Below are 13,553 nucleotides of genomic sequence, written 5' to 3' on the forward strand. Positions count from 1 at the left end.
TTCACCATTCAATCACTTCTTTTCTTATTCTAGTCATCAGTTTTGTCTTTGCAAATACTTTTGAATTTCATATAAAATTATCTATTTCATCTTTTGTAATTGCTTTTACCTTATGTTTGGTTAAGAATACATCTATCTATAGCTGTGAGAAGTATATGATCTTCTTTTCCTCTAATTTTTTAATAGTATGATTTTTAATATTACAGTCAAAGATCTATTTAGAGTGTATGATGGTATATGGAATAAAGTGTTCATCCAAGGCTAAATTTTATCAGTCTATTTTTATTTCTTCTCAGCAGTTTTTAATAAAGAAAGAGAGTTTTATCAAGTAATAGTGGGAAGAATAAATATCCTTGCTTTACTTCTGTGTTTTTTGGCAAAGATTACAGTGTCCTACTGATTAATTCTAAGTAATATCCCTTGCATCTCTCTTCTTTCTGGGAAGAACCATCATCCCATTCAGGCCTTTAAGAATTATTTATTGGACTATTATAAGTTCAGTATCTCTATTTTTTGAGGTCTACTTTCTCAAATATCCTTCCCACAGTTGATAAAATAATATTCTTTGCTAAAAAACCTTCATTAATTTACTATTGATTCTAGAAGAAAGCATAAATATCTTAAACTTTTGTTTCAGCTCTCTTAGCCTGAATCCCAAGTGGACCCTTCTAGATTTATTTCATGTTAATTACATTAGTATTATTTGTAAATGTGGATTTTTAATATAGCTAATATATGTAAATTACATTGAAAGTCTTAAAACAATTTTTTTTACTCTCCATGTTATCTACATTTCAGCTAACCTGTATTTAAAGCTTTTTCAAAATTCTTACTTTGCCACATAACTCTCTATTCTGCTAAAAACTTGCGGAATAAACTATTCTCACTTCTTGTGACCTTTAAGGAATCTCTGGAACAACCCATACAAAAGTTTCTTTAGGGCTTTCTTCATATCTTTGTTTCAGAGACTGTAGATCAGGGGATTAAAGAATGGAGTTGCCATGCAGTAAAACAAGGTTACAAACTTCTTCATTCCATACTGCTTCCCTGATCCTGGGCTGACATACATCACCATGACTGAGCCATAGAATAGAGACACCACAATGAAATGAGAGGCACATGTTGAGAAAGCCTTGTTTCTTCCAGAACCTGATGGCACACACAGTACAGCTCTCAGGACATGGAAATAGGAACCCAGTATGTAGAGGAAGGTGATGAAGATGATGAGAGAGCTGATGGCACCACAGGCCAAAATAGTCCTGGGTACTGGGGCATAGGACAGCACCAACAATGGCCCCAAGTCACACAAAAAGTGGTCAATGATGCTTGGGCCACAGAAGGGTACCTGTGAGATTAGGATCACTGGAGTCAGTAACCAGAGGAAACCACCTGTCCAGCAGAAGAATGCCAAGGTAATACAATGGTTGTGGGTCATGATGGTAGAGTAGTGTAGAGGCTGACAGATTGCAAGGTATCTATCAAATGCCATCACAGAGAGAAACAAACATTCAGAGGCACATGTTGAGAAAAAGAAATAGAATTGAAGCAAGCAGCCAGTAAAAGATATGGTTTTGGATTCAGAGAGCATGATGGCCAACATTTTGGGCACATCAGAATTAACATAGCAAATTTCTAAAAAGGAGAAATTGTCCAAGAGAGTGTACATGGGAGTTTGAAGTTACTGACTTGACCATACAGCACAGATGATGGATGTATTCCCCATGATGGTGAGAATGTAAATGATAAAGAACACCATACAGAGGATAATTTGAGTCTCTTTTTGACAAGGGAATCCCAAGAGGATAAACTCACTTATAGTCTGAGAGATATTAGTGATTCCTGAAATCCTCATTTCTCTCTTAACTGTAAAAGAAAAAGAAACAGTAAATATCTGAAGCTTGTCTGGCATTTCACTCACACTTCTCTTTCCACCTTCCCCTGATTTCTGCCCAAGAATTTGTTTTTACCTTCTATCTCTAGTCTATTAGTCATGATACTGAAGTTGTGCTATTTGATAAAAATAATCATAAGAAACTTTACACTTTATACTTTTCACTTTAATGTATCTTCTACAATTTTCTGAACTACTCCAAGGAACAAATTAAGCTCTGAGAGAAACTAGCTTGACAAGAATTTCTAACATCTACTGTTGTATATATCCATTCTACAGGGCAAAACCATCACCATAATAGGTATATAACTATCTTTTGAAACACAGGTAAGGACTATTCTCCACCTGTACCTGCTTCTTCTCAGGGTACCAAGCATCTCATATGCATTTTTGTCAATGTCCTGAGATTCCTAATGCTGACATTGCCATCTTCAAGATTCTGATGTTTAAAGACAACTGAAGTATTTTTCATTTAGAAAGTTTTGATAAAGTACTTCAAGGCTCATCCTAATCTTTATGGTTCTTCTAAGTATAGTATCAAAATCTTCCAATGTCTTGGTAGTTTACATTTATAGAACACTTTAAGGTTTACAAAACATTACATACATAATTTCATTTGATCCTTATAACAGCTCTAAACATAGAAAGAAATATGGTAAGTGTTGGGCTTATGACTCTTAGCAAATCAAATTCTTAGCCCTGGTTTTATCAATAAAGTATTAGTAATAATAACCCAACACTCTACCATTATATTATGCTTGCTCTAATTTATGCAAAACTGCTAAATGAAAATCAGTGTCAATCAATGAGCAAATGAAAAAGATATATAGAAAGAGATATAGGAAGAGAAAGATTTGAAAAAAAATACATACAATAATGATTTATTTCCTTCATTATTTATCCAATTTCCAGTCATACCTCATTGTCTCTAGAAGATTTCCTTCTGAAGCAGTGAGAGAAATTATTGTGTATCATGCTATGCCTGAGGGTAATTTGCTTTAGTTATTTTTATGGCAATCATTTATTCTTTGAATAACACTTATCATGTCTACAATGTAAGTTGATAAAAGACTAAAGTTTTTTCTCCCTCTTCCATCTCACCTTGTTTATTTCAATTACTGATCATTTATTAAACACTTACTATAAGTATGACCATATGAGAGATGCTAGACATAAAAAGGCATCAAATTAATTAATTAATTGAAATAAAACAAATAATCCTTGCCATGAAGGAATTTACATTTTACTTATTAACATAATAATCAGCAGTTTCTTTATGTCATGACCTTCTGATAGATATGGGCTATCTTTTGAAATAAAGACTAAAATAAATTAAAAATTAAATTAAAAAGGGGTGGCTATTAGGCACAGAGCACCAGCCCTGAAGTCAGGAGGACCTGAGTTCAAATGTGGTCTCAGACACCGAACCCTTCCTAGCTGTGTGACCCTGGGCAAGTCACTTAACCCCAATTGGCTCAGCAAATAAACAAACAAATAAATAAATTTTATGCATATATATATATATATATATATATATTTTTTTTTTTGGTAAAGAGTTATAATGACCTCAAATCCTGGAGTCTTTCCTATTATTTTGTGTTATCCATTGTAGTGGTTATAGGCATAATTATCTTGAATCACTAGTGTTAGGATTACTAAGTGAGAACTCGGGTTGTCTGGATAGTGACGAGGTGAGAATTCAGGTTGGACAATTATAAGGTGAGAACTCAGGTTGACTTGATAGAAGGAGCAAGCCCATTGGCTGAAGTGGTTCTTCCCAGAAGCCCTTGCATTATCCCACGCCCATTCTCTGGGAGGATAAAGAGGACAGCACTCCAGGAAGAGAAAAAGACTCTCTGAATTGCATCAGGCTTGACGGGGCTCTCTGCAGGAAGGGAAGTCACTTCTTTGGACAAGAGTTAACAGCAACTGCCTGGAGACAACGGTTCGCTACAGGAAGAAGAATCTGTCTGAGAGATTTGAGTAGACACAGCAGATCTCTTCCCAGAGAGCGATCCAGCAGCTTTTGGAGACGACAGCTCGCTACAATTGGTGCCCAACGTGGGGCAAGGACTTTTGCTTATCCTGACAAGAGGAGCTAGACCAGACCTTCGCAATTTGGCGCCCGAACAGGGACAGACACGGTCCTGATTCCAGTGGAAAAGCTTCTGATCTAGATCTCAGTCTCTCTGACCCAGAACCGTGAGTAACAAGGAAACTTTGTTAAAGATTAAGTGAGTGTGCTAATAGATAAATAAGGAACTTGTTAAGGACTAAACCAGGAATCTCTTATAGCTGAAATGGGGCAAACACCTTCTGTTCAAGGAAAATGTTTAGAGAGCATCATCAAGGTTATGAAAAGCCAAGGATTGATTATAATTTTAGAGGAGATTAGTGAACTTTTAAGAACTGTGAAGGTCATATGTCCTTCTTTTTCTCTGGAAGAAGAATTGGATCCAGATGAGTGGAAATTAGTAGGAGAGCAATTAGGTGAACAGTACAATTACCTTTGTGACATTTTACCCTTTGGTTCCAGACCAAACTCAGTTTCCAAAGATACAATTCATACCTACAATTTAATCCAAATGGCTTTAAAAAATGTTATTCTAAAGGAAGAGATGAAGGAGCAAAATGGGGAGGTGTCAACTAAACTAGGTGAAAAGGATGAATCAGATAACAATGAAGTTAAGTACAATTCTGAGCAACAGCAACAGGAGCACCTCCCATCTCCTCCCTCAATTAACCCTTCAGAGGTGGAGGAAGAAGGAGGAGGGGAAGAGACAGAAACTCAAACAGAATCTCCTGTGAAGCAGCCTAAGCCTATGACAAGATTAGAAAAAGCATTGGTTAAAGCTAAGAGAGAAGGACAGGATATAAGTGATTTTATACATGCATATCCTGTGATTGAAAATATTGACTCTGTAGGTAAAAAAAGGAGAAGATATGCACCTTTAGATTTGAATACAATTAAGGATTTGAAAAAAGGTTGTACCCTTTATGGGGCTACATCAGCTTATGTCAAAATGTTACTAGATGGTTTGTCTTATGAAGTCCTAACCCCGAATGATTGGAAATCCATAGCAAGGACATGTCTGGAACCTGGAGAAAATTTATTATGGCTTGCGGAATTTCATGAATTATGTAAAATTCAAGTCAGATGCAATTTGGAAATAGGAGTTAACACACAATTCACTTTTGAGCACTTGGCTGGTGAAGGTCGGTATGGAGAGAATTCAGAACAGACTGATTATACCATGACAATATATGAACAAATTGCTAAGGCTGCAATAAAAGCTTGGGGTGTCCTTCCTGGACAGAAAGATCGTGGAGAGGCTTTCACTAAAATACAGCAAGGTCCCAATGAACCTTTTGCAGATTTTGTGGGACGTTTGCAAACTGCTGTCAAAAGAACTATTGGAGAAAATGCAGCTACAGAAATATTGACCAGACATCTGGCTAAGGAAAATGCCAATGAGATTTGCAAAAGAATTATATGGGGATTAGACAAAGATGCTCCTTTAGAGGAGATCATAAGACGCTGTGCTACAGTGGGAACAAATGCTTTTTACACCCGGACAATGATGAACGTGGAAAGACAGGGTCCCTCCTGGCAAGGGCCTTCTAGAGAAACTCGGCGATGTTTTCAATGTGGAAAAATTGGACATCTAAGAGCTCAGTGTAGGTATGGAGATACAGTGAGAAGACAGGGTGAAAGAAGACCTAAAACCCCATGTCCAAAATGCAACAGAGGATTCCATTGGGCATCAGAGTGTAGAATAATTCAGGGAAATGGGATGAGGGGCCCAGGTCCAGGGCCCCAGGCAAAAAAGACTTGGGGCATGATGGCAGCTGATGTTACACCCAAAGAACCTTTAGAAGGCCAGGACTCTGATTTAATCAATCAGCAGAGAAGCAATCACATGGCAGAAAGGGATTACCTGATAAGTCAGTCAAAAGGCAATCAGATTGCAAAAATGGATTACACTTGGGGAGAATACAGGCCTTTTAAACCAACAGGGCTATGTCCAGTGCAAACAATTCCAATGTAATTGCCAGATGATGAGAAGAGATTTAGAAAGTGGTAAATAGAAGGTAATTAGATAGGTTAAATGCCTGGGAGAGAGGGTTTGCTTGTATTTCTTCAGCAGGAGAAGGAATCAGATGGGTGCCAACGAGTCATATTCGCCTTGTCCATCAAAGAGAGACAGAAAAAGAGAAAGACCTCAAAATAAAGGAGAAGATCTAAGAAACATCTGACACTGAAAGAGCATGGATAATAAGAAGACTGTTAAAGAACTTTAAAAACCAGCAGGAATCATTGGACTTCCTCACACAAGATGAGACTAATAGACAATGGACTTATGGACATTTATAAATTTTCAATTTATGATTATTTGATTATGATTATGTTATATACTTCTAGCATGTGTTATGTTACTATGTTACTATGTGCTTATGTAATTTATGTAATTATCTGTAATACTTCCCATATTGATGGATTTATGTTTCAAGGTCATTTATGTAATTATCTGTAATACTTCCCATATTGATGGATTTATGTTTCAAGGTCATGACTGTCCTATGTTCTAAATCAAAAGAAAGGGGGAGATGTTAGGATTACTAAGTGAGAACTCGGGTTGTCTGGATAGTGACGAGGTGAGAATTCAGGTTGGACAATTATAAGGTGAGAACTCAGGTTGACTTGATAGAAGGAGCAAGCCCATTGGCTGAAGTGGTTCTTCCCAGAAGCCCTTGCATTATCCCACGCCCATTCTCTGGGAGGATAAAGAGGACAGCACTCCAGGAAGAGAAAAAGACTCTCTGAATTGCATCAGGCTTGACGGGGCTCTCTGCAGGAAGGGAAGTCACTTCTTTGGACAAGAGTTAACAGCAACTGCCTGGAGACAACGGTTCGCTACAGGAAGAAGAATCTGTCTGAGAGATTTGAGTAGACACAGCAGATCTCTTCCCAGAGAGCGATCCAGCAGCTTTTGGAGACGACAGCTCGCTACACACTAGTATTAGTGGGTTGAAAGATTCAGAAGCCTCCTGACTCAGTATTTCTGAGTCAAAGGTTCCTGATTTGCTGATTCTGCAGTAAGGGCCCAGGCTGAGGCTGGGGTTCAGGCAGGGGGTGGGGGCCAGGGTCTGGCTACTGATGGGGCTGGGACCTGAGATGTATGTGCAGCCTGCACTGGGATTATGAGCTAGGCTCCCATCCTGGTTCCACAGACTTTTCCTGCTAATCTTTAAAGTCCTCTTTGGTGTTTCTGAGCTGAGACGTCTGGAAAGCACCAGTACTGCTGCTGATTCAGAGGTCTAGCTGGAGCCCAGATCCTGTCCAGGGCTGGGAATGGGTACAGGACTGCACTGGAATGGCTTGTAGCTGGCCTATACACTGGGCTTCCACCCTGGTGTCACATATTTTTCTGCTGACCTTCTAAGTTGCCATTGGCTAGAAAATATCCTATTTTATCTTTTTGGGTGTTCTAATGCTCTAAAATTTTTAAGAGTCATTATTTAAAATACTTTGGAGAAGTTTGGGGGAGAGGTTGAGCCAGTTCCTCCCTTTACTCTATCATCTTGACTCTGCCTCATTCCAGAGAGTATTTTATAAAGAAAAATGTCACAAAGATGGTGATAAGAGTCAAAAGCTATGAATGAATGAAGGAACAAATGTTTATTGACCATTTACTAAGTTCCGTCACTGCTCTAAGCAATGGGGTTACAAATACAAGAAAATATAATTCCTGACCTCAGGAAACTTACAATTAATAGAAGACAGTGAAAAACAATGACCAGAGAGAAGTTTTTTGAACAAGGAAGTCATTAAGATAGTGATAGGAATTATACCAATCAGCACACTAGGCAGAGAATTTCCAGAAACAGTGGTGTTAATTCAATTTCTTTATGCAGCTGAAGGAGATCTGGGAAGAGAAGGCTAAAAATATTAAATAAATAAATAAATAAATAAAATATAAAAATAAGAGGGGGGATTCCTTAGAGTACAGAGCAGAAGATAAATGGAAAATAAAAGAAAGGAAATATGGTGGACTTACTATGTTAGAAGATTCAAGTCCAGTAGTCCTTTTCTATGAATGCTATAACTGATTCTTCACCATTCTAAAGTGACACCATCCAGGCTTGAAAACAGTAAGTGGAGCCATGATCAAGAAATTGAGAGACTTCCTTTTCATGTTTTTTTTCTTCTGAAGTTTCATTTTTTTTTCACATTTCTTTCTATATCATTTTAATTTGTTCCTTGGGGAGCATTGATTCTAATTTAGTGCTTTTGCATAAATCAGAGATAGGATGGTGTATAATAGATAGAATATTGGGCTTATGAGCCTTAGAAAATAATTTAACTTCTCTGAGCCTTGGTTTTTATTATCAATGAAAAAGGAGTAGTAATAATTCTCAATTTCAGAATTGTTGTGAGGATCAAATGAGATAATGTATGTAATTAAAAATTTTTATTCACTTTAAAATTAAGTACATAAACAAAAAAGAACTTAAATATGTAGTCAAGAAAGAACATTTTCACAAATACAGCAAAACATAAAAGGATTCTATAAAACCATGAACTTACATTTCTGTTACATTGTTTAATTTTTCTAAAAAATCATATAATAAATACTACATATCATTTTCAAAGCTACTCTGAATTCTATATTTCCTTCTAAAATTATTTTATTTTCTACTATGCACATTTTATATTTTTCTATCCTTCTCTCCCACCCTTAACATGGATATCATTAGGCACAAATATGCATGTATATGAAATCACATTATACATTTATTTATAAGTTATTTTTCTGGAAATAAATAACATTCATATATCAGTCCTTTGTAGTTAATTTCTATATTTATAATATTCAAAATTACTTAGTGATGAATAGTTGCTATTAGAATAATAGTGCTGGTATTATATATAATTTTTCCTTGTTTCTGCTCATTTTGTTCTTCATTATTTCATTCATGTTTATGTTTTTCTAAAATCATCAGGTCACCATTTCTTCTAATACAGTAATCAAATAGGATCATATGCCCCAACATGTTTAACCATTCCCCAATTGATGGGCATCCTCACAATTTCCAATTCTTTGCTACCACAAAGAGAGCTGCTATAACTATTTTAGAAATGTAGGTTCTTTCCCTTTTTCCTAATCATCTTGGGAAATAGACCTGATAGAGATATCGCTGGCTCAAAAAGTATAGGCAGTATAGTAATACTTTGGGCATAATTCCTGATTATCCTTCAAAATGGTTGAATTAGTTCACAATTCCATCAATACTGATTTAATGCTCCATTTTTTCCCACTTCTCTCCAACACTTGCTGCTTTCCCCTTCTGTCATTTTAGCCACTCTGATAAGCGTAAAATAGTATCTCAAGATTTTTTTTTGATATGCATTTCTTTAACCAATAATAATTTACAGCCTGTTTTCATATGACTATAAATTGTTTTGACTTTTTTCATTAGAAAACTACCTGTTCATATTCTATGATCATTTATTAATTAAGAAATGAATTGTATTCTTATAGGTTTGACAAAGTTCTTTTGAGATATGAGACATTTATCTGAGAACTGTCTACAAAATTTCCCCAGTTTTCTGCTTTCCTTCTGATATTAACACTTCTTCAAAAATTGCCTATACACAAGTCTTATATCTAATATATTCTGTTTTTATAATTTTCATGTCTTATTTCCCTTTGTATCTATGATGTATATATATTTGACCTTCTCTTGGTAAATAGAGCAAGATAATGGTTTGTGCCCAATTTCTGCCAGACTACTTTCCAGCTTTCTTTGTAATTATTACCAGGTAATGAATTCTTATTTGTGAAATTTAAGTCTTGAAACCTGTCAAACATAAGGTTACTATAGATTTATATATACATAGATATAGATTTATATTTATATATATATTTGTTGCTATGGCTTGTATACCTACTCTTTTTCACTTGCCTATCTATTTATTTTTTAGCAAGTACTGGATATATATATATATATATATATATATATGTATATATATATTTTAACAATTATTGCTTTTTAAAATTTTTTTCTATTTCAATAAAATATTTTTGGTAATTTAATTGAGATGATATTGAATAAATTATTAACGTAGGTAAATTGTAATTTTTATTATTTTGGCCCTGTCTACTTGTAAATTATTAACATTTTGTCAATTATTTAAAACATTTTTATTTGTATAAAAAAGTCTTTTTTATGATTTTATTCATATAGACTTTGGGTTAAAATTATGTTAACCAATGGTTTATATATTTCATTGATTTTTTTTTTCATAAAATCAATTCCTAGTTATAATTATTGTCAATAATTTTCTTAAACTCAATTTTATTCATCTCACTTTTTATTTTTATTTATTTATTTATTTTTAGGATTTTCAGATTAGTGGTAAATTAAATGTTTTTAATTTCTCCTTGTTTTGGTTATTAAAATTGCATTGCCAATTCATTGGTCTATTGTTACTCTAATTTATTGATATAAACATTTAGAGATATAAATTTTCATCTGATTATTACTTTTGCCATATTCCATAGGTTTTGATATATTGTTTCATTATTGTCATTCTTTTGAATGAAATTTCTGTTTTTCTGATTTGTTTTTTAAATTAAAAAAAATTATTTTATTTTAAAGACTTAAAATATTTAAAATTATTTAAAAATTACACTACTCATTCTTTAAAATTAGGTTATTTAGCCTCCAATTAGTTTTTTATTCTTTTCCATGGTCTCTTATTAAATTTCATTTTATTGCATTGTGATCTGAAAAGGATACTTATAATATTAATGTTTTTAACTATAAAATTTTATGTTCCAATATATGATCCACCAGTGCCATGTACTGTTAAGAAAAATACATCTTTCTTTCTATTCAATTAAATTCTCTTCAATAACTATACTAGCTACCTTATCTAAAATGCAAATTATTTCCTTGATTCTTTTGTTGTTGTTATATTTATGTACTTCTAATAGGGGAAGATTAATGCCCCTTCCTATGAGATATGAAATGTCTGGTTTTATGACATTGTATTATTTTTTTATATCAGAAAACACATATTTTTGAGGCATCTACATCAGAAATACAGAAGCTTTGAATTCTGTTTCTAGCACTCTATCCACATTCTCTCACCTGGTGTCCATAATAAACAAAAATGAGAAGTTGGGAATTGGTTGACAAAAATTAGAAGTATAGCTTAAGGTCATAGAATCCTTTTATTTATTCCCATAAAACTAACTATGCTATTTAAAAGTAGAATTTCTGACCTTGGTATCACCCCAATATACTTAATCAGAAGATCTAATAGCACCAGTAGTTTAATGATGCAGCAATTTAAATATGGAAATGATACAATACAAGTCCATTTCAGAATTCATTTGAAATTCATGGATTTCATGGTCCTAGCAGAAATGGCACATGTAGTAAGAAGTAAATGAAGCCTTCTGGATATTCATGTCTCCCTATATGTGCACCTCTGTATCAATAAAATGGTACCTTGAGAAGAAGCAAGTGCATGTGAAAAATCGTTCTGTTTTGTATTCCTGTATTTGTCATGCCGGCTTCTCTTAGAGCTCAAGCTGCTCCCTAGAGTAGGTCAGAAAATTGTGGAAAATACATTAAACTATATAGTTTCTTCTAGTTATTTTTGTCAAATAGTACAACTTCAGTATCATGAATAATAAGCCAAGGACAGAAGGATAAAAACAGATTCTTGGGCAGAAGTGATGAGAAGGTGGAAAGGAGAAAGAGGGTGAAAAGACAAACAAGTCCTCAGATATTTACTGTTTCTTTTACTTTCACAGATAAGAGAGAAATGAGGATGTCAGGAATCACTAATATCTTTCAGACTGTAAGTGAGTTTATCCTTTTGGGTTTCCCTTGTCAAAAAGAGACTCAAATCATTCTCTGTATGGTGTTCTCTATCATTTACATTCTCACCATCATGGGGAATATATCTATCATCTGTGCTGAATGGTCAAGTCAGCAGCTCCATACTCCTATGTACACTCTCTTGGCCAATTTCTCCTTCTTAGAAATTTGCTATGTTGACTCTGATGTGCCCAAAATGTTGGCCATCATGCTCTCTGAATCCAAAATCATATCTTTTACTAGCTGTTTGCTTCAATTCTACTTCTTCTTTTCAATGTGTGCTTCTGAAGGTTTGTTTTCAGAGTGGACCTTCAAATCATTTACAATCAGGCTGCTAGAATCTTATATTTGCAAATTGTGATAACTAAAGAGGAAGCTAGGAGCATGGCAGAAGGCTACACAGCTTATCTTTCTTTCACTCTCCTATACTAAACTCTTATGGTTTGAAATTTAATGTTTTAAGACCAAATGACATTATGGCTTCATTCCAATCTGGAGAAGCAACTAGACATGTAATCAACCATTTTTTCATTGTAGAAATTTCACATGCATTTAACACAGTTTATGGATTGGCTTACAAATATTTTGCCTTTAGGTGTTTTTGCATTGAATTTGACTTTGCCCACTCCATTGGCATTTTTTATAATCCTTTTAGTAAAGTCATTACTGCACAGACTATATCCCCAAGATCTTCTCTTCTAAACAAGAGAAGGGAATTTTGGGGATGCACAATATGTAGCAATACATATGTGATTGCTTGCAATTTTTAAATTTTGATTTTGCATTTTTAAACACTTTTGATTTTACATTACTAAGTTATTTTGATTTTATATTTTTAAGTTATTTTGGTTTTACATTTTTAAATTATTTGCATTTTACCTTAGCAATGCACTTTGGGCATACACAGAAAGTGCAGCTAAGTGACAGACAGACTAACTTTTGTCTAACTTTTGTTAATCTTTTTGACAACAACTTTGTTTCCACTGTGATGTGGAAAGGCCTGGATGGCATTTGGAAAGGCCCAAGTTGGGCCCCGGGTACATTCCTTCCTAGGTGCAGATCCAGCAGCAGAGTTCATCCCTACCAGAGACATTTGGGAACTGGGGATCCATGAGAAGGACCAGACAACAGCCCAGAGGGACCAGCCAGATGTCAGCAGGCAGTGATGTCCCTCCTGACTGTGACACAGAGACAGTAGACAGTTCCAGTATTGCAACTGAAATGGACTGTTTTGGGTGATATGCAATATAAAGACTGAATGGACGGTGGTGTCTCTATTCTATGGCTCAGTCATGGTGATGTATGTGAGCCCAGGATCAGGGAACCAGTCTGGAATGTAGAAGTTTGTAACCTTGTTCTACTCCATGGCAACTCCATTCTTTAATCTCCTGATCTACAGTCTCTGAAACAAAGATATGAAGAAAGCTCTAAAGAAACTCTTGAGTGGGTTGTTCCAGAGATTCCCTAAAGAACACAAGAAATGAAAATATTTTATGCCGCATATTTTTAGCATAAGAGAATTATATGACCATTCTGATCTAAGGAGATAAAAGGTTAATCAGTCCTTATGAAGTGGTACAAGGACTCAGAAATGAAGTTAAATTCAGTGATGAATAGACTTTTTACATAATTATACATGTATGATGTCTCCCTTTTGCAAGGAGGTGAGAGTCATCTTGAATATAAAATGTGTCAGTAAAGTTGTAATTTTTGGCCCTTTGTCAGGCAATTAAGGTTAAGAAAATGAATGAAAAGACAAGATAAA

The 13,553-nt window shown here is 34.7% G+C and overlaps 1 pseudogene; it reads right to left on the reverse strand.

Moving 5' to 3' along the window:
* Nucleotides 1–883: 883 nt before the first annotated feature.
* Nucleotides 884–1,852, reverse strand: LOC141552768 (olfactory receptor 11H6-like; annotated as a pseudogene).
* Between the last annotated feature and the right edge of the window lie 11,701 nt (nucleotides 1,853–13,553).

The sequence above is a fragment of the Sminthopsis crassicaudata genome, chromosome 2, assembly GCF_048593235.1.
Source record: "Sminthopsis crassicaudata isolate SCR6 chromosome 2, ASM4859323v1, whole genome shotgun sequence".
Classification (NCBI taxonomy): Eukaryota; Metazoa; Chordata; class Mammalia; order Dasyuromorphia; family Dasyuridae; genus Sminthopsis; species Sminthopsis crassicaudata.